This window comes from Microtus pennsylvanicus, chromosome 17 (assembly GCF_037038515.1).
Source record: "Microtus pennsylvanicus isolate mMicPen1 chromosome 17, mMicPen1.hap1, whole genome shotgun sequence".
Classification (NCBI taxonomy): domain Eukaryota; kingdom Metazoa; phylum Chordata; class Mammalia; order Rodentia; family Cricetidae; genus Microtus; species Microtus pennsylvanicus.
In genome coordinates, this window is record NC_134595.1 from 12,097,442 (window position 1) to 12,117,411 (window position 19,970).

At 40.5% G+C, this 19,970-nt stretch overlaps 1 pseudogene; it reads right to left on the reverse strand.

Annotated features, from left to right (window-relative positions):
• Positions 1-8,214: 8,214 nt before the first annotated feature.
• Positions 8,215-8,852, reverse strand: LOC142836913 (large ribosomal subunit protein uL13 pseudogene; annotated as a pseudogene).
• Positions 8,853-19,970: the final 11,118 nt, after the last annotated feature.

Below are 19,970 nucleotides of genomic sequence, written 5' to 3' on the forward strand. Positions count from 1 at the left end.
TGGTGCCCTCTTCTGGCCTACAGGCATACATGCAGACAGAATACTGAGAATATTGTACACATTATAAATAAATTTTTAAAAATAAGAATACTGTTTGAGTCGCTGACTTGAATTTTGCTTAAAATTTTGTTAAATTAATTTTAATTGGGGATTAGAGCCAAATTTCCCAATGATTTCTCAAATATCCTAAAATACACTTTTGATATTTTGTGCTATGTTCTTATATGACATAAAATCCTCAGCAAAGGTAACTATAAAATCTCACTATTGACCATCTCTGAGAAATATTGAAGATGTTCTACATCCATTTTGTATAATGTTGGATTGTCTTTATTTTATAAATATCTTTGGAAAGGATTTTCTTATTTTGCCTTATTCTTTGCATATCCTGCAGTATCAAATATTCAGTCTAGATTTAATTTTTTATGTAAAACAAACAGGTGCATTCTTCTAACTAGTAAATTTTCTTGTACCTTTAACAAATTATTCATACACCAAAGAATTGTTTGGTTCATTATTGGTAAATAATTTGCTATGTTCAGCTATTTTCTATGTCTATATACCCAAGGTTACATAAGAATTTTTCAGGCAAAGAGGATCACAAATGGAAAAATCTATGATGCCCTCATCTAAAGATGGATAAGAATGAATCTGCTGAGCCGGGTGGTGGTGGCGCATGCCTTTAATTCCAGCACTTGGAAGGCAGAGGCAGGAAGATCTCTGTGAGTTCGAGGCCAGCCTGGTCTAGAAGAGCTAGTTCCAGGACAGGAACCAAAAAGCTACGGAAAAACCCTGTCTCGAAAATCAAAAAAAAAAAAAAAAAAAAAAAAAAGAATGAACCTGCTGAACTGGAAAGATGACTCAGAGGTTGAGAACACTGGTTGCTCTTCCAGAATCCTAAATTCAATTCCAAGCAACCACATGGTGGCCCACAACAATCTATAATGAGATCTGATGTCCTCTTCCAGCGTGCAGAAAGAACACTGTATACATAATTTTTAAAAATGTTAAAAAAAAAAAAAAGAATGAGCTTGCTTTCATGGCTGTTGGCGGAAACCAGATCTTTGTCACTTGGGCCTCCCTGAAGGTCTGTTCACAGTGGTATCTGGCACTTTCTGAGCTTCTGATTCAGCAGAGAGGGAAAGTGAGAGCCCAAGATGGAAGCCACCTCACCATGTCTGCAGGACATTACCGGTTCCGTTGACCAGCTTGGTCACAATGTAAAACGGAACCACACAAAGCTAGGTACACAGTGACAGCCACATAGGACTATTTGGGGTTTCTGACCCCTCACAAAACAAGTTGAACTAATTTCCATGACTTTCTGAACAGTAGTTTTATACGTATCAAGTGAATCGGCAAAGGGGGGAGCATTTGTTAGAAAGATTGTTTCACCAGGTATCTTTACGTAAAGAAGCCACAAGACAAAGCTTTTGGATAAGCAACTGACATCCATTTTTATAATGTTGACTACGTCTTAGAAGATATCTTTGGAAAGGGTTTTCTTATTTTGCTTTGCTTGTTTTTTGCCTGAGCTCCATTCTCTTGTCTTAATATTTTCAGAAGCAATTTAATGTAAGATACTTACTAGACACCAAAGCTACAGAGAAACCCAGTCTCGAAAAACCAAAAAAAAAAAAAAAAAAACAAAAAGAAGAAGAAGATACTTACTAGAGGTCCTAAAAATGTTTGTTGAATGAATAAAGCTTTTAGATCCAGTTCCTCATTTTAATATTAGTCCATCATTTCTCGGTCCTTCAGAAATGCTGGTCATGGCCATCGTACTCCTCCTTGCTGAGAGCTATCTGGTCATCACTGGCAGCGAGAAACATACACAAATCAAAAAAGGGTTAATTGTTGTGAGAGCGGAGCATCCACCCACAGTGTGACTGAGAGAAGACGCAAAGGCCACCTCTTACCAATTACCACTATTATTTGATCTGAAATGGAACTTGGCCCTCCTTTTAGAAAAAAAGAATACTCTTTAACTCTTTTGAAAAAGAGAAGAAACTCTTGGGTGCTCCTTTAGCTTTGATGATATATTGGAACTATATGGTAAACTTTACTCTGAAATTTCAACTGAGTATTGACTGGACTTAAGGAAATACTCTATGAGTACATATATTTTATTTGTTTGTTTGTTTGTTTGTTTAGGTTTTGTTGAGACAAGGTTTCTCTGTAGCTTTGGAGCCTGTCCTGGAACTAGCTCTTGTACACCAGGCTGGCTTTGAACTCAGAGATCCTCCTACCTCTGCCTCCCGAGTGCTGGGTTAAAGGTGTGTGCACCACCGCTCAGCCGAGTACATTTCAATATAGGAAAAGAAGAGAAATAATTAGGAAGTCACAAGGTCAAAGGCAAATCATGCAGATTCCCTTTCCACTGCACTACCTTCTCTATAAGATTGTGCATGTCTGAGCATGTACACACACACATACATGCACACACACACATACACACCATGGCTATTTCAATTATTAATGTACATTATTTTATTAAATTTTCAAAACACATTTTTGCACTTTGATTTTCTAAAGTTAGATGCAACTTAAAATTCATGTGTTTTTTATTACTTTTCAAAAATACAAAAAAATTAACAACGACAAAAAAAATTTTGCTGATGGTGGCACATACCTTTAATCCCAGCTCTGAGGAGGCAGAGGCAGACAGATCTCTGTAAGTTCAAAACCAGCATGGTCTACAGAGTGAGTCCTAAGAGAGGCTCCAAAGCTACAGAGAAACCTGTCTCAAAACAAACAAACAGACAGACAAACAAAAACCAGCTATTTTTTTAAAAAAAAAAATCTAAGTCGTATGCTAAATTTTAAGATGTCAGTGATATTTCTTCATAGCTGAAAACTCCGAGCTGCTGTCTCATCACCATTAGCTCTTTGTTTCTAATTATCCAAGCACAAACGTTAGCACCAGGAAGGTCAGTGTCAGCCCTACCCCATAGCGCTGTTACCTGGAGCTTCTTCAGGGCTCTGTTTCTGCATCGGAGCAGCAGGCTAGGAGAAGGATGCCCCTCCTGGGGTGGTGATGAGAGAGAGAGAAGAGCACTCCAGAAAGTGGAGTTGGCTCAACTTGGTTTTTTGGTTTTTGGGGTTTTTGTTTTGTTTTCTTTTTTCTTTTTTTTTTTTATTGAGAAAAGGAAAAAAAAAGTATCCGCCTCCTCCCAGCCTCCCATTTCCCTCCCCCTCCTCCCACCCTTCTCCCCCTCCCCCCACTCCTCTCCACCTCCCTCTCCAGTCCAAAGAGCAGTCAGGGTTCCCTGCCCTGTGGAAAGTCCAAGGTCCGCCCCCCCCTCCGTCCATGTCTAGGAAGGTGAACACCCAAACTGGCTAGGCTCCCACAAAGCCAGAACATAAAGTAGGGTCAAAACCCAGTGCCATTGTCCTTGGCTTCTCATCAGCCCTCATTGTTCGCCATGTTCAGAGAGTCCGGTTTTATCCCATGCTTTTTCAGTCACAGTCCAGCTGGCCTTGGTGAGCTCCCAATAGATCAGCTCCACTGTCTCAGTGGGTGGGTGCACCCCTCGTGGTCCTGACTTCCTTGCTCATCTTCTCCCTCCTTCCACTCCTCATTGGGACCTTGGGAGCTCAGTCCAGTGCTCCAGTGTGGGTCTCTGTCTCTATCTCCATTCATCTAATACCCATACTCCTTAATGTATTCCACAATATAGAAACAGAAGGGTCATTACCAAATTCCTTTTATGAAGCTACAGTTACTCTGATACCAAAACCACACAAAGACTCAACCAGAAAAGAGAATTACAGGCCAATCTCACTCATGAACATCGACGCAAAAATCCTCAACAAAATCCTGGCAAACTGAATCCAAGAACACATCTGAAAAATTATCCATTATGATCACGTAGGCTTCATCCCAGAGACGCAGGGCTGGTTCAACATATGAAAATCTATCAATGTAATCCATCATATAAATAAACTGAAAGAAAAAACCATATGATCATTTCATTAGATGCTGAAAAAGCATTTGACAAAATTCAACATCCCTTTATGATAAAAGTCTTGGAGAGATTAGGGATACAAGGGTCATACCTAAATATAATAAAAGCTATATACAGCAAGCCGACAGCTAACATCAAATTAAACGGAGAGAAACTCAAAGCCATCCCGCTAAACTCAGGAACACGACAATGCTGTCCACTCTCGCCATACCTCTTCAATATAGTGCTTGAAGTTCTAGCAATAGCAATAAGACAACATAATGGGATCAAGGGGATTCGAATTGGAAAGAAAGAAGTTAAACTTTCGTTATTTGCAGATGATATGATAGTGTACATAAGTGACCCCCAAAACTCCACCAAAGAACTTTTACAGCTGATAAACAGCTTTAGTAATGTGGCAGGATACAAGATCAACTCCAAAAAATCAGTCGCCCTCTTATACACAAAGGATATGGAAGCAGAGAGGGAAATCAGAGAAGCTTCACCTTTCACGATAGCCACAAACAGCATACAATATCTTGGGGTAAATCTAAACAAGGAAGTGAAAGATTTATTTGACAAGAACTATAAGGCATTGAAGAAAGAAATTGAAGATGCTACCAGAAAATGGAAGGACCTCCCTTGCTCTTGGATTGGGAGGATCAACATAGCAAAAATGGCAATTCTACCAAAGGCAATTTATAGATTCAATGCAATCCCCATCAAGATCCCATCAAAATTCTTCACAGATCTGGAGAGGACAATAATTAACTTTATATGGAAAAACAAAAAAACCAGGATAGCCAAAACAATCCTATACAATAAAGAATCTTCTGGAGGCATTACCATCCCTGACTTCTATTACAGAGCTACAGTAATGAAAACAGTGCGGTACTGGCATAAAAACAGAGAAGTCGACCAATGGAATCGTATAGAAGACCCGGATTGTAACCCACAAACCTATGAACACCTCATTTTCGATAAAGGGGCTAAAAGTATACAATGGAAGAAAGACAGCATCTTCAACAAATGGTGCTGGCAGAACTGAGTTGGCTCAACTTGAACTGTAAAATCCTATCTGGCTGATGCCCCAAGAAGCAATCTTTGCTGCACCCTAGTGGCAGTGCCTTCTGAGATCACACCTCTTACAACTGAGTCTTTTTCTAGCCTTTGAGAAGATGCTTAAGGTTTTTTGTATAATAACTTCATGAGCTCATTCCATAAAGAATGCACAGAGAATAATCTGTGTGTGACTGGATCTTCTTAAACTTTATCTCTGTATCCTAGAGAAAGGCCCAATAGCCCGGGAGCCTGTGTTTCATCTGTCTCCATTGTCTTCCCTTTCATAACTTTGCAAGCATGAAATTTGGTGAGGCAGAACTAGCCCACAAATGAATGTGTAATAGGCATTTGCCAACTCATATCTACCTTCTGTCAACTGAAGGTCCTCTGTCCCTTTCCTAACTTGTACAGTTCTTTAAAAAGCAAGAATAAGCTGGGTGATGGTGGTATGTGCCTTTAATCCCAGCACCCTCAGAGACTGGTTGATCTCTGTGAGTTCGAGGCCAGGCTAGTCTACAGAGTGAGTTCCAGGACAGACTCCAAAGATACAGGAAAACCCTGTCTCAAAAAACTAAAAAAAGCAATAATAAAAATATTATTTAAATAATTTAAATGTACCTCTTTCTGGGTTTCTATAGAAATTTTTTCCCTAAGTGGGGAAACATGCTAATTGCTAGTTGCTTGTTACTTTAGAGCCCTAGTCCTTGCCCCTAGTAACATACTATTCATATCTGTGCTAAACAAACACAAAGAGCAAATAAAGGAAATTATTTAATTTAAAGACTCTCACTGTGTAGTTGAGGTCAGCCTTGAACTCATGATCTTCCTTTTTCAGTCTTCTGAATTCTGGTATTGCACACCATGACACCAAGATGCATTCTTACACGCTGGTTGAAAATTTAGCCTTCCAGGTGTATGTGGTAGCTCATGCCAGCTATTTCAGTACTTGGGAGGTAGGGGAATCTTTTTTTGGCATCCAGGTTCAATGATGTGAGATGCCCCTCTGTATGCTGTGAATATGTTTCATTACCATTGGTTAATAAAGAAGCATTTTTGGCCTGTGGTGGGGCCAAACATAGCTAGTCAGGAAAGCTAAAGAGAATACAGGGAAAAAGAAGGCAGAGTCAGGCAGGGCCAACAGGCAAAACTGCAGCTTTAGTCCTAGGCATGCCCACTCAGAACTTAAAGAAGAAAAAGAAATATTTCTGGTCAGAAAAGGATTAGAGATAAACAATAAAGACAGATTCCAACCAAAAAGAAACCTCTAAATGGGTCTCAGTATGTTTTAATATATATATAATATATATATATATATATATATATATGCTTAAGAGAAAGAGAAGCGTAAGACAGTCATAAATTAAAGAAGTAAAGATAATAAAATAAATATTAAAAAGTAATAGAGTACAAGAAAAAAAGCCACGTAACAATGGAAAATACACAAAGAACCTATTAACCATATGTTAATGTGTTTTCTTTGAATTTTTTTGACTACAGAGAGACATTTGATTATAAAGACTGCTATGCTAAACCAAAATATATTTTAAAGATTCCTTGACTTCAAAATTTGAGTCTGAGGACATGTAACTTTGGAAAAAAAAGATTCTGCTTTTGTTTCCAAAGAGGATGGAAACCTGTGGATTCCTTCAGGCTAATGTGGTTTGATGAAATGAGACCTCCTGAAAGGTCTCCATGGACCCTAAAAATACTTCACCTAACAAAGATCAGAAACCAGTTTGGAGAAAACAATGCCCAAATTCCAAAAATGACTGTTTAAAAATGCTTATTTAAACTTTAAAAGGGTTGGCTATAAGTGATTAATGGTCATTAATTTCTAAAAAAAAAAGTAAGAGGGATTTGATATAGAAATGAATACTTTATATTGGTACGGATTTTGACTCATGGATACAAATCTAAAGTCAGTGTAGGAAGAATCATTTCCCAACTGCTCAGACCCAAATAATCATACAGAAACTGTATTATTTAAAACATTGTTCAGCCAATGACTCAGGCATAATTTTAGCTAGCTCTTACATCTTTAATTAACCCATTTCTATTAATCTATGTATTGCCAGGAAGTTGGTGCAATACATAGATTTCTATTATATAAAATAATAGATATATGTTAATAGAAATAGAAATAGGTTAACTTCGTGGCAATACATAGATTAATAGAACTGGGTTAATTAAAGATGTAAGAGCTAGCTAGGAACATGCCTGAGTCACTGGCCGAACAGTGTTGTAATTAATACAGTTCCTGTGTGATTATTTGGGTCTGGGCAGCTGAGAAAACGAAAGTGCAGTCTTTACTTACAGTTCAATAGTAACTATATGCAGTGTATGATCTCTTGGGTCTCATTACATTTTAAATTTGAAGTGACCTCCTCCTCCAAAGAGTTCCCGTGTAGAAGGTGCGGTCTCTAGCTGGTATTAATATTGAGAGGTAACTGAATCTTGAAGGCGCTAACTTCATCACTGGATCAATCCTTGGCCAGTTCATAGCTAAATGGATTGACTATTAGTAAGTAGGTCAGGCCTAGTTGATTTTATCTCCCTTCCCTTCCTTCCTTTCTCCACTATTCCTCCCCCTCCCCAACTCCCTCTCCTCTGTTTCCTTACTACCAGGAGGTGAGCATATCTGTTCAGCCCACCCTCCGCCATGATGCTCTATTTTACCACATGTCCAGACACAATGGGGCTAGATGACTGTGAACTAAAACCCCAAAAATGTGAGCCAAAATAGACTTTCTCTTGTGTAAGTTATTTTAGATGTTCAGGGGGTGAGAAATTGCCTAGCCTGGGTCTGATATTTAATCTTAATTTTGAAGTGGACTCTGTAGAGAGAAAGGAGGCGTGAGAGATGACAATTGAGGCTTCTTTTTATTTTTTTATTTTATTTTTTTTAACAATCAAATAATTTATTAACAACAGAATGCTGCAACAAGAAAGTAAAATTGCTTTCTGAGCAGCGCTGGGAAGGGGAAAAGGCAGTGGCTTCCCAGTGTGCACTTCTGAATCCCAGCCCAGATGTTAGGTCTCCGTCCTCACAGCTGCAGAAGACATTGATGGGCTGAGCAGCCCAGTCATTAACACTAAAGCCCAAGTAATTCCAGCTCAGAGCTTTTATAAAAACACCCTCTTGCCTAAAGCACCTTTGTCCCCACTTCCCTAGTCGGCGGTGGAGGAAGAGCAGGCCAGGCAGGCATGAGGTACAAATAGTCTTTATTGGGCTCACACAAGGAGTCCGTTGGTCTTGAGGACCTCTGTGAACTTGCAGATTTTCTTCTCCACGTTCTTTTCTGCCTGTTTCCGTAGCCTCAAGAGCTGCTTCTTCTTCCGATAGTGCATCTTGGCTTTTTCCTTCCCTTTCTCCTCCAGAGTGGCTGTTACTGCCTGGTGCCATCCAACCTCATGAGCCAGACGCCCCCAGGTAAGCAAACTTCCTGGTGGGCTTCAGCCGCACAACCTTGAGGGCGGCAGAGACCACCATCTGCTTTTTCTTGTCATATGGTGGAGGGATCCCATCCAACACCTTGAGGCATTCCAAGACAGCCTGGCCTCGCTTGGTCTTGTGGGGCAGCATGTGCCTCTCACAGTGCGCCAAAAAATGTGGCTCAGGGCTCGGAAATGGTAGGGGCCTCAGGAGGGGTTGGTGTTCATCTGCTTTCGGAGAATGGCTACATACTTCAACTTGTTTCTGTACAAATTTCTGGAAATGTTGATGCCCTCACAGTGAACAACGACCACGTTTCGGCCCAGCAGTACCTGCTTGGCTACAATGGCCGCCAGGCGACCCAGAAGATGACCTCAGCCGTCCAACACCAGAACCTGCCTCTCCACCATCTTCGGCAGCCGCCTGGGAAAAAGCTTGAGGCTTCTTTTTAAACTGAACATATGAACATTCTTTTAAATAGAATTTTCTTTCTCTGCTCCTGAAGGTTGATATGGTTTCTGATCCAAGAAAAACAGCCAAGTATTTTATTACACTCGTATTGTTTCAAGTGATCTGGAATATTTTTCTTTTGCTACTAATTTTCTTTTGTTTTTTTCTTTTTTTTCTTATTTCTTCTTTTTTCTTTTTTCTTTTTTTTTTTTTTTTTTTTTTTGGTTTTTCGAGACAGGGCTTCTTTGTAGGTTTAGAGCCTATCACCCTGGTACTTGCTCTGTAGACCAGGCTGACCTCAAACTCACAGAGATCCACCTGCCTCTGCCTTCCAAGTTCTGAGATTAAAGACATGCACCACCAATGCCCAGTTTGCTATTGATTTTCATGTGTAATTTTCCCAGTTATTAGATTGAAAGTTTTAGTTTAACCTCACAAACCGAACTTTCCTCTTCAAATACTTAAAAGGTTGGTTTCAAGTTTTTGAAACTTGTGTTATATATTGAATATCTGACTTTTATGAATTCTGAGAAAAATGTGTCAATGAAATGAGTAAAGTGTAGAAAGCATTGTGTGGCGGATGGTAGGTTGCTACGTTATTGTCTGTCTTGTATCTGTAATTATTCATGAACATTACTATAACTATACATTTGTGGCAAGCATATCTACATTCCTCAATAGCAGCTCATCATTTTCTTGAATAAAGTTGTATGAAATAAATTAAGTCTTCCTCACTTGGAATTAGCTCAACCCTATATTTATAGCCAATGTAAGGTCAATGTAAACATGTTGTGCTGTCCTTCCCCAAAAGAAGAAGTATGGAGATGTCCTTGGCATTCTGATCTGGCAGTCCTATTTCACTCTGATGCAACCTTGCCACTTGTAGCTGCAGAACATCCCATAACTCCACCCCTTTCTTGTTAGTATTTGTAAAGGCTCAGTAATGGTTGTTTGATTGGTTTGTTGGTTGGTTGGTTGATAGGTTAGTTGTTTGGTTGGATGGTTGGTTGATTGGTTGGGCTTGGTTTGTTTCAGAGAGACTCCCTTCATCTCAAGAGTTACAGTCTCACACCCTCTACATTGAAAAACAACATAAGAACTTCATGGTCTATCTTGGGACTGATTCATTATGGTATCTTGGTGAAACATAGGAAGCAAGAGTTTGAGCTCTGAACAAGGAATTCCAGCTACTAATGCTGATGGTGCTGTTCAGATCACTGTGGGCTGTGACTGAAAGGGATACCTTAAAATCTTATACATAACACCAGCACCCAGACAGAAATGCTGGCAACTACTTTTGAGAAACTCCTCGTTTACATGTTACTAGAACTAACAGTCCATGCTGTGTTGTATTGGTCATGAAATTACCACCAACAGAAGTTCCATTTGAACTATATAATTGTTGTTCAGTATTAACTTTTGGAAAGTAGAAATCCATCCTATTAGCAAAGTTCAAGAAGCAAGCATTAACAGAGTCCTGGGCACACAACGAGTCTCTACTCCCTTTCCTCGGCTTCCTAAGGCGGTACTCCCAATATCAAGGTGCCAAATTGCTCTGCCTTGCCCTAAAACCCCACTCTGTACAACCACTCTCCTACAGCTCACAACTGTCCTCATCCTCCCAGTTGATTGACATCCTCCCTCTTGCCTTTGCTTTTTCCTTATTCTGCTTAGCTTCCATGGCCCATCAAGCCCATCACGCTTGCCAAAATCCCTTGACTCCTTTTTGTTCCCCACAGCCTCCTGGCAGAATCCCAGTCCCAGATGAATGGAGCCATCTGCCTGTTTTGTGTGTGCCTGTGCAAGGACTGTTGAGCGACTAGAGTTCAATTACACATCTTCATGGTCTACAAATTCACGGTCATCAACTTCAAGTGGACCTGAATACTGTCTGGCATGCTTCCTCTAGACTGGCTTCTTCGACACCACTCTACCAAAACGCCTTAACCAGTGTGGCCTGTTATTCTGATGACATTGCTTATTCCAAGTCATTCTTAGATTTTCAAATACCTTCTCAAAATGTTAAAAAAAAATGGTTGATTGTATTTTCAATGCCCTGTCTTTGGCTTTCACAATATCCAGCTACTTTCTCCTTGAACTTTGTCTTAAACCTTCTCCTCACCCTGCAGCTCCTCTTGCCTGATTGTTGTAACCTGGGAGATTCCACTGTCACTGATGTGTTGAGGGGCCAAATTTACAACTCCAATAAGATTTATTGACTCTTTTTGAAACCAAGAATTATTCTGTAGCCTACTTAGGTTGGCTTAGGTGTGAGTCCCCAAGCCCAGATCTAGGACAGTTTTTCTGAGTATGTCCACTAACAAGTTTCACAGAGACCTCTGCGACAATGAGTCCCAAAGAGAAGTCTTCATCTCCCTCCATCATCTACCCCTCCATGTGTTTCCCAGTCAGGAGAGAGGAACCTCCTTGAAGGAGAGAATTGGGGCTCTCAAGCCTTGTCCATGGTCCTGCGCTCATCACACCCTGCCACTCACTGATGGTGTTGGGTCTACCCTTTCAATATTTACCTGACGCCTCACACTGTCTTTTGCCCCCATTTTAATCTCTACCAGCATCTTTTTCCCTCACAATCATCTTCTATATTCCTCTCTGCTGCCTTTTAAAGACAGAAGGTTTGGTGGTTGTTTGTTGTGGGGTTTTTTTCTTTTATCTTTTTATTCTATAGAACAAATCCAGTGAGTCAATCCCTAAACTAAAATTTCAGTGGTTTATCATGTTCTTAGTGTTGTGACTAAAACCTAAAGTGGCCTTTCTGAATAGAATAATTTCAATATGCTAGCTGAGTGGCTTCTCTCACTCTTTAAAGACATACAAGGTTTCTCCTATTGATCTTAGTTCTAGTCTTTTGGGCCTTGACACACATTGACTTCTCTTCTTCAATTACTTCCTCTCACTTCTTGCTTTTTTTTTATTGGTGAGGTGTCACAGAGTTGGAGATTAAACATAGGTTCTCAGACTTGCTAGACAGGTGCACTACCCCTAAGTTATACCTCAGCCTCTATTTATTTGTTTGTTTTTAAATTTGTGTCTCATAGTTTTGAAAGATACTGCTTCAAAAATGTGTTCCCATCATGAAGGTTCCCTACTCTGCACATACTATTGAGGAACAGCCTCAGCCTGTGAATGCCTCAGCAAGCACCCAGAATCAAGTCAGATGTCACACAGTCTGTCAGAGCACAGTAATGATTTTAGCAGCCGTGGGACGTAGGCCAGAGACACAGCTGTAGGTGTCACCTGTGGTAGCCTGATGACTTCTTTCCAGGGACTTCTGTTCAGAGGAAACCATGATTCTTGATGTCACTAGAGAAAAGAATTTCAGGGTGAGTTGCTACACAGTAGAATTGGCATTTTTAAAATTTTTTTCAGGGATTTTATTTGTTTGGTTTTGGTTTTTAATTTTTAGAGGCAGGGTTTCTTGGTATAACAGCTCTGACTGTCCTAGAGCTCATTTTTTAGACCATGCTGGCCTTGAGCTCACAGAGATCCACCTGCCTCTTCCTCCCAAGTGCAGGAATTAAAGGCATGTGCCACCACTGCCCAATAAAATTTATTATTAATTGTGTTATGATACATATAGATCATCGGTACTGACCAATCCATTATGGTGTTTCCAGGCATGAAACAGATAAGACACCTAATATAGCCAGGTGGTGGTGTGCATGCCTTTCATCCTAGCACTCGGGAGGAGGGGCAGATGTTTCTTTGTGAGTTCAAGGCCAGAGCGAGTTCCAGAACAGGCTCCAAAGCTACAGAGAAACCCTGTCTCAAAAAACAAAGAACAATAAAAAAAGAAGTCTACTGTATTTTTGTTAAATACGTATAAGCAGAAAAATCCTCAAGCAAATGAAAGAAGGGCTCCATTGGATAGATCATTGCAAAGGGGATTCTCAGCCCATGAACCAGTTTCCAGACTTAAGCCAGTTTGCAGACCCAGAACCCCTTGAATGAAGGGACAGCCAAGTTCTCCTGAGCAAGGACCTTGACAAAATACCCAAGAGTTTTACTGTTAGCCTTTCTGCAGTCCTTCCCCAGACAGACCTATGACCTTTTACAGGGGTTTCTAGGTATAACACTGGGGGAAAGAAAATAATTGGACTTTCTGGGGTCTATTGGAGCCTTTTTCTGAGTTGACACTGATTTGGGTAGAACAGAAGGAACAGTGTGGCTCTTCAGTTAAAGTGGTGGCTTACGGAGGTCAGGTGCCAAATGGAATTTTATCAAAAGTTCAACTTATAGTAGGTCCAGTGGGTCTCCAAAGTCATCATTTCCTCCGTCCTGGAATGCATAGTTGGGATAGATATACTTAGTAGTTGGCAGAATTCTCACATTGGCTCCATGATCTATAGATTAAGGACTATTATGGTTGGAAAGGTCAAAGAGAAGCCTTTAGAGTTATCTCTGCCAGGGAAAACAGTGAGTCAAAAACAGTATGGCATCCCCGGAGGAACTGCAGAGATTAGTGCCACCATCAAGGACTTGAAAGACACAAGGGTGGTGGTTCCCACCGCATCCCCCTTTAACTCTCCATTCTGGCCCAGTGCATAAGACAGGAGTTTCATGGAGGATGATAGTTGGCTATTGAAAACTCAATCAGATATAACTCCAATTGCAGCTGTTGTAACAGATGTGGTGTCCTTACTTAAGCCATCCTGTTATATAGTATGCGGCTATTGATCTAGCAAGTGCCCTTTTTCTAAGTACCAGTCTATAAGGACCACAAGAAGCAATTTGCTTTCAGTTGACAAGTCCAGCAGTATACCTTTACAGTTTACCTCAAGGATATATTAACTCTCCTGCCCTGTCATAAGGATCTTGATCATATTTCCCTTCCACAAATATCACTGTATTTATGATACTATGCCGATTGAATCAAGTAAGCAGGAGGTAGCAACCACTTTGGACTTGTTGGTAACACGTGGATCAGAGGATAGGAAATAAATCCAACCACCTTTCAAGGGCCTTCTACCTCAGTGAAATTCTTAGGGAGTCCAGTGGTGTGAAACATGCAGAAATATTTCTTCTAAGGTGAAGGATAAGTTATTGACCTGGTCCCACCACCAAGTAAGAAGCACAACATTTTGTTGGCCTATTTGGATCTGGAGATAGCACATTCTTCAGTTAGGTGTGTTACTCCAGGCCATATACCAAGTGACTAGGAAAGCTGTTTGCTTTGAGTGGAGCCTGGAAAAGGAGAAGGCTTTTAAAAGGTCCAGGCTGCTCTGCCACTTGGACCACATGATCCAGCAGACTCAATAATACTTGAAACATATGGTGTTTTGAGTAAGAATGGCCCCATAGGCTCATATATTTGAATGCTTAGTCACCAGAGAATGGAACTTTAGAGAGAATTAGGAGGTGTGGCATGTTGGAGTAGGTGTGGCTTGTTGGAGGAACTGTTTCATTAGGAGTGGGCTCTGAGGTTTCAAAGCCCATGTTAGGCCCAGTCTCCCCCTCTTCTCTCTCTGCCTGAAGATCAGTATGTACCTCTTAACTTCCTTTTCAGCATCATGCCTGCCATGCCTGCTGCCACACTTCCCGCCATGATGATAATGGACTACTGAAACTATAAGAAAGCCCCCAATTAAATGCTTTCTTATGTAAGAGTTGCCTTGGTCACGGTCTCTCTTCACAGTGAAAGAACAGTGACTATGACAAGGTCTCAGTGACAGGGATGCTACTTGGAGCCTTTGGCAGGTGGACTATCCTTTGGGATTTCAGAGCAAGGCTCTACATCATCTGCAGACGACGATTGTCCCTTTGTGATGTGAGATTCCTCTCTGTACGCTATGAACATGCTTTATTACCATTGGTTATTAAAGAAGCTGTTTCAACCAACGGCTTAGCAGAGCCAGGAGAGAAATCTGAACAGAGATATAGAGGGAAAGTAGGCAGAGTCAAAGAGACACCATGTAGCTGCCAAAGGAGTAACATGCCAGCCCTGGTAAACTGCAGCCTAGTGGCAATACACAGATTAATAGAAGTAGGTTAATTTAAGATATAAGAGTTAGCTAGAAATATGCTTAAGCTATTGGCCATACAGTGTTGTAATTAATATAATTTCTGTGTTATTTCTTGGGTCTGGGCAGCCGGGAAATGAACGAGCACTCTCTGCCTACAAAAATGGTATGCCAACATGAGGTAACTACATCCACATAAAACCTGAGAGAGCTTGAGAAGGAATTCTAGACACAAAAGAACAGAGTTTAGCATAGCTTCTTGGTAGCCGGTTTTTTTTTTTTTTTTTGAAGGTGGTGAATAGGGGCACTGTGGCTCTTTTAAGAGAGGTTTTCCTGAATCAGTATTGGCAGAAAAGGCTGCTCAGCTTCTTTAGGGGAGGGCTTCCTGGTTTATGCTGGCACAAAAGGCTCTGGCTGTTTTGGGAGGTCTGGCTCCAGAGCATTTGAACGGGATTTGTGAGCAGAGAGCTACAGGTTGATTGATGGTGAAATGGACCCACTGCGTCCCTGGAGCTGGGATGGAGAGCATGATTAGTAGAGCTGGCAGTTAACAAACCTCTGCCATGTTGGACTGGGCAGAGTCAAAAGGTAAAGCAGCCTTAGTCCTAGCCTTGCCCACTTAGCATTTTAAGAGAAGGCACTCCTGTTCAGAAAATGATTACAGATACAAAATAAAGACAGATTCAGATGGAAAAACAAAACTCTGAATGGGTCATAGTGTCTTTAGAAAATGTACGTAGCCTTGAGAGAGAGTAAGAAAAGAGTAAAGACAGTTATAAAAAGAAATAAATAGTTTTAAAACAATTAAAAAAGAGTATTTAAAGAGACAGAGTACAGACAGCCATAGATGAAAGGAGTGAAGAAAAATAAGCGACATAAAGATGTAAAATAAACAAAGAGTCTAGATTATGTATACTATTGTGTTTTCTTTAAATATTTTAACTGTGAATGAGCTAAGTACAGAGAGACATGTAATTATACAGGCTGCTAAGCTAAACCAACATATATGTTTTAAAGGTATCTTGAATTCAAAATTTAGGTCTATAGATATGTTGCTTTGGAGAAGAGGTTCTTCCTTTGTTTCCACAGAGGATAGAAAGCTTATCAGCTAATATGGTTTGACCAAACAAGACTCCCTGAAGCAATGGCCAGGATGGTCCAACATCCATGACAGCTTAAGGACTGCTGGCTGAGATGGACCTACCACACAGGACACCCATGAAAGACCTGTCAAAGAGTGCCCCCAATCAGGAGGAAGTAGTCTAGAGAATGTCCAAATTCCCTAATTGATTGTTTATAAATGTTTGTTTACATTTAAAGGAGGGTATACTATAGAGATGAATACTTTGCATTGGCATGGATCTTGGCTTATTAATATAAATTTAAGGTCAATTTTTATATGTATATTTTTGCTCTTTATTAAAGTATTATGTTTGTTCAGCTCATTTAAAAATGTAATGTATAATTAAAAATTGCAGATCAATAGGTGGTCAAAATAGTCAAACTTGTAGTCATGTTAGTTTGGTTTTCTAGATGTACAGAGACATAGATAATATTCAGTACTCCAAAGACCTACAGAATGTGGCATTTAAAAGGTTTTAAGAACTGAGCCTTATCTCAATAGTGAGACATGTCTGCTTCTGGCAGCACCATTTACTTCAAGAGGATGATGGACATTGAAGAGACTCTTTATGGAATTTGTTAGCCATTTGAGCAAGAAACTGCTCTTGCCTGGACTGCGTGATGGTATGTCGTATGAAATGGACATGCAGAGCCCACATAAAAATGATTGCTGGACTTGCCTAAAGATGAGACAGTCCTTCAGAGTTCCTGATTCACAGAAGAAACTGCCAGACATTCCACAGGATATAGAAAAAGACAGCTGATGAACTTTGACAGTATAATGCAGGACAGATCTTCAAGTTTCCTGCTTCACTGAAAAGTCTGCCAGATACCATGGGCCTGGAAGCTGAAGATGGATGTTGTTACATTACAGAAGAAGTTTGGATGACTGTCTAGGCAACAAGATGTCTCTGTCATTTCTAGAACTTTGGAAGCAGCTTATAATGCACTTCTTGTTTACTTAGGTATATCCTTCTGCGGTCCTTGAAGAGTTGAAGACTAGATAGTTATAATTTTCCTTAGTTATGATAAAAGAAAAGTAGACATAAATATTGTAACTGTAATTCTTGCTTGATACCTGTTTTGTATATGTAATTTTACTATGTTAAAGTTAAAACCTTTCTTTTTATTTAGAAAGAAAAGGAGAGATGATGTAGGATTCCCCTCTGTATGCTATATATATGTTTTATTACCATTGGTTATTAAAGAAGCTGTTTTAGCCAATGGCTTAGTAGAGTAAAGCCAGGTAGGAAATCTGAACAGAGATATAGAGAGAAAGTAGGCAGAGTCAAAGAGATGCCATGTAACTGCCAAAGGAGTAAAATGCCAGCACAGGTAAGCAAAAACCTAGAGGCAATAACACATATTAATAGAAATGGGTTAATTTAAGATGTAAGAGTTAGATAGAAATATATGTAAGCTATTGACCAACACTATTGTAATTAATATAATTTCTGCATTATTATTCGTGTCTTTGAAGTTGGGAAATGAATGTAGAGTCTCCACAACACCTTTGAGAGACAACTCTTGTCCTGTTATTGGGCCTTAGTGGAAACGGAACATAATCAAGTCTGAGCAGGTTCTGAAGGCATAAGCAAGTTATACAAAGAAGTCACCCCAGTACCAGGCCTGGTGGCAGATAGCTTTAATTGCAGCACTTTGGCACAGAGATAGGAAGATCTCTGGGGTTTGGATCCAGCCTGGTCCACAGAGTGAGTTCCATGGATAGCCAGGACTACACAGAGAAACCCTGTTTTGGAAAACCAAAAAAGAAGATGTCTACGGTTTCTACTCTTGTTAACACTGTCTGCTGCCAAATGTGCACCGGTAGCCTCATGGGTACACCCTATGACCTGCTGACCGAGGAAGAACAGGGCCTGGTTTACTGATGGCTCTGTGTGTTGTACAGGCACCACCCAGAAGTGGACAGCTGTAGCATTACAGACCTTTTTATGACAACACTGAAAGACACCAGAGAAGGGAAATTGTCACAGTAGGCAGAACTTTGGGCAGTAACCATAGCTGTACATTTTGTTTAGAAGGGAAAATGGTGACAGGTGCAATTATTCAATGGTTGGCTGGATGGTCAGGTACGTGGAAAGAGCATGATTGGAAAATCGGTGAGAAAGACATGTGGGGCAGAAGTATGTGGATTGATCTATTCAAATGGGTGAAGAAGGTGAGGATACTTCTGCCCCATTTAAATGCTCATCGAAACCTGACTTCGGCTAAGGAAGCATTCAGTAACCAAGTATATAGGATGGCCAGATCTGTGGACAGTCAGCCTCTTTCCCCTTCCTGTCACTGCCCCTGGAACATAGTGGCCATGGTGGCAAAGAGGGGGCTTATGCACAGGCTTAACAACATGGACTTCCACTCACCAAGGCTGATGCGGCTACAGCTTCTGCTGAGTGCTACATCTGCCAACAGCAGAGACTAACACTGAGCCCTAGATATGACATCAATCCCCAAGGTGACCAACCAGTGACCTAGTGGCAGATTGACATTATAGTACTTCCTCAGTGGAAAAGACAGCACATTGTCCTTACTGGAGTTGATGCTTATTCAGGTATGGATTTGACTTTCCTGCACATAATTTTGGCTTCTGCCAAAACCACCACCCATGAACTTACAGAATTCCTTATCCACCATCATGATATTTCATACAGCATTGCTAGTGATGTGGGAACTCAATTCACAGCTAAAGAAGTGTGATAGTGGGCCTGTGAACATGGAATCCACTAGTCTTACCATGTTCCCCACCACCATGAAGCCAACAGACTAAGAAACAGCCATGTCAGGAGGGGTGATTGATCCACATTACCAAGAGGAAATTGGATTGCTTCTCCATGATGAAGACAGATTGTGTCTGGAGTGCAGGAGATCCTTCAGGGCATCTCTTGGTGCTACCAAGTCCTGTGATTAAAGCCAATAGGAAATGACAACAACCTAATCCGGGCAGGATGACCAAGGGCACAGACCCTTCAAGAATGAAGGTATGTGTCACTTCTCCAGGAAAAGAAGCAAGACATGGTGAGGTGCTTGCTGAAGGTGGAGGAAATACAGAACGGGTGGTAGAGGAAGGTGTTTATAAACACCAGCAAAGGCCACATGACCAGATGCAGAAATGAGGATTATACTGGACATGAGCATTTCCATCAAATTTTGTTAGGAATACGTTTGAACAGATATTTGTGCTTTCTTTCCTAAACATTATTTATTATGTAATATAATATCAATTAAGAGAATATCAGTGTTTGTCATATTTAAGTTTTGAAATACCAAAAGAATGCCCCTTAAGGGACATTGCCGCCTATTCTAAATATATAATGTGTTTGCAAATATACATGGGGTAGTTATATCATGTTAGGCATAATTTTGACCTGGTTATTGATTTAGTTTGCTTATTTGTTATTGAGGCGTGGCTTCTCAGTGTAATATCTATGGCTGTCCTGGCACTTTCTTGGTAGACAAGAACTCACAGAGATCCACCTGCCTCTGCCTCCAGAGTGCTGGGATTAAAGACAAGTGGCACCATGCCTGGCTTTGATAATGGTTTCCATTGGGAAATTAAGCATGATATACATTGGTTATGTGTCAAGCTGACAAAGTATGAACTTGTGATGGCTATTCTTGGTTGTCAAACTGACAACATCTGGGATTCTCTAAAACCCAAGCTGCTGGGCACACCTGTGAGAGATTTTTCTCTAAACGAAATCATTTCACGTGAGAAGACCCACTCTTAATCTGGATTTTCTGAGGTGGGAAGGGCCATCTTTACTGCGGGCTCCACCGTCTGCTGGCAGCCTACATAAAGGACATGGGAGAAGAAAGCTGTTGCTCTGTGGCTGCTTGTTCTCACGATTGCTAGTAAGACCATTCTTCACTGGCATTAGATCATACTTCTTCAAGATTCTGGCATATACTGAAGACCAGCTAATATATACAGCATCAAGGATCAATCAGCTACTGGATTCT